Source organism: Montipora capricornis, chromosome 7 (genome assembly GCF_036669925.1).
Source record: "Montipora capricornis isolate CH-2021 chromosome 7, ASM3666992v2, whole genome shotgun sequence".
NCBI classification, from domain to species: domain Eukaryota; kingdom Metazoa; phylum Cnidaria; class Anthozoa; order Scleractinia; family Acroporidae; genus Montipora; species Montipora capricornis.
The window spans coordinates 3807665-3810164 of record NC_090889.1 but is presented as its reverse complement, the minus strand read 5'-3'; the positions used below and the strand labels follow the sequence as shown (position 1 = coordinate 3810164).

The window sequence follows — 2500 nt, the reverse complement described above, 5'->3', positions numbered from 1 at the left end:
ATTGTTTTTTTGGCAAGTCCAACACAGGTCAGTCGCCGGACGCATGATTAAAATAAATGGACACAGTTGTTTCCAGAGATCGCAAAATTTCGAGTAACCCACACTTTGTTGACCTTGACTTGTGCAAATTCCGGTGTAGGTCATCCAAAGACGATTTTTGTAAGGGCTGACGGTAGTAAACGTAGATCAGTTCTCTTAAAGCCAGGAACACGCCCGGGAAGAAGTAGCGCTTGCTCTTCAGCAACATTCAGTACCAATTTCACGACTTATCAGACAGTTTGAGAAGGAACAGTCCAACTCGGAAGTCGCTTTTTGTTGCCATGGACGCGGAGCGACAATCCGTTTCCTTATAATGCTGCAAGAGGCTACAGAACTTGTTTTTGCCGATGCAATGCAAAAATAAAAATTCTCCCCAAGCTTGCAGTTACATGTATTGGAGTAGAATGCATTAATTTTTGCCTTTTCCGACCAGTCAGTTTCTGAGCTATCAAAATTGAATTCCTCTTCATCGGGTTCCTCGCCAATTTCGGAGCTGCTGTCGTTGCCTGGTGTATTGGTGGCGTCTTCATTTACATCGCAATCGTGCATCTCGAAGTACAACTTGGCGAGTTCACGAACACCATCTTCATCCTCGGAATTAACACACACACCATGAACTTCTGTTCGATAACACTCCATGATACATGTACATCTAAAAGCCGAAGAACGCTTCACTTTGATTGCATTGTCATAATTACAAGCAAAAGATATCCCATAATAATAACTTTTAGCAACCGCTCGCATCGTGTTGTGATACTGGAGTTGTCATACGGTGAATAAGTTTCGGTATGAAAGAAGAATTTTCGGCATACCAACACTGTTAAATTATGTGTGGACGTTTAGGAACTATATGCGTTTAAAATCCATTCATCGCATTTCGTTTTTTACCCTTTAATTAGCTTACCCATCACATTTGACCGCAATTGAGTTCAGACTGGGGAAAGATTTGGATAAACGATGGAGAAATATCAAGCTATATTTTGTTGAAATTAACGTGTTAACCTGAGTCAGCTTGCACACTAAGCGTGACATCGATCACGCTCAACCAAAACAAAGATCAAGCGCGCTAACCTCACCAATGTAGTGTGTCCTTTATTGTATAAAACTAATATATGCACATAAAGCGCGTCTTGTGACACACTAAGCGTGCCGAGTTAGCGTGTTGTGAGCGTGTTTTCGCCTTTGTCCCTGAAATCATATGGAGGGTCACATATTGTATATAAGCGATGGTAAAGTTTATTCTCATTAAATCCCCTGATGAGTGGGCGGCCACGAAACAGGCTTGTAGGGATGAAGTTGTAGTTTATTTGTCTTTTTCTTCCATATATACTACGCTCTACTTCTATGTATTGAGCACTGTGTTACGAAAATCAAGTTTCACACTTTATATATATATATGTATATATTGACGAGTTGTAAAGAAGAAATTGTGGTTTACATGGTTAAAACTGACCTTTATTTCAAGACTACAATCAAGTGAATGATGTTGGCCACCCCAAGGTCCTCTTTCTAGGGCATTCCAGTTATCATGAATCATGAACCTTAACCTATGGGGCAGGTGAACATCGAAGAGTACAATGTACTGGCTCCAATCCTCCCTGTCTCGGGAAAAACAAAAGAAATTGGAAAAAAAGGAAAGTTTAAAGTTGAAGTTCGATGTTGGAAGTGGAAGTTTTGATATTCGAAGTCAAAGTTTCGATATTCGAAAAGCGGATGCGCGCATTACCATTTGGAGTTCGAGTTCGAGATTGTAATATTCGGAGCGTATGATGTGACAGTTCGATGTTCGGAGCGGATTAGTAGTAATTTTGATAGATCATTCCACCATCTCCCCTACCTCCCCCTACCCTCAAAAATCGGGCTGTGAATTATGTAACACCGCGTACTTGACCGTCTTCGGGCGCTCGGTACTTTGACAAGGCAGACACCACCTACTCTGACCGAAGTCTCTTCAGCTAATCAAACCCAGCGTTTCGCCAGCGCACTGTAAGTCGTTCAATTGGTAGTGATAAGTCAGTCCAGAATCGGGTACACAGGTTTGAACCTGCGACCTCAGTTGGTTAACCAGTTTTCAGTAACTTGTAATGTTCCCAGTCACTTACTGTTTGAGCCACCACAACCCCGAAGAATGAAGCGATTTATCTATGTTTTTGATGTAGTTTCTTGCCTAGGAGCCTGGAAAACAAATGAAAAAAACCACCGTCTTAACTGGGATTTGAACCTCGAACCTCGGGAAGACAAGGCGTTTGCCTTACCACCAAACTACACAAACCACTGCAATTCTATAGACCTTTATTTACTAGATTTCATCTAGTCTCCGTTCGTGAGTTGAAAACAAATTTTGCTTAACACTGGTAAGAGCGCGGGCCCTATTTGCAGCTGACTGTTGAAATTTGCATAAGTTAGGCGCCCTCTTGGATCTTTGACACAAGTTCAAAGGTACATATCTGGGCCCAGGTTT

General features: G+C 41.8%; 1 pseudogene; it reads right to left on the bottom strand.

The window, feature by feature from the left end:
• The window catches only part of LOC138055354 (uncharacterized), a 51867-nt pseudogene extending 51723 nt beyond the window's left edge, over positions 1-144 (bottom strand).
• Between the last annotated feature and the right edge of the window lie 2356 nt (positions 145-2500).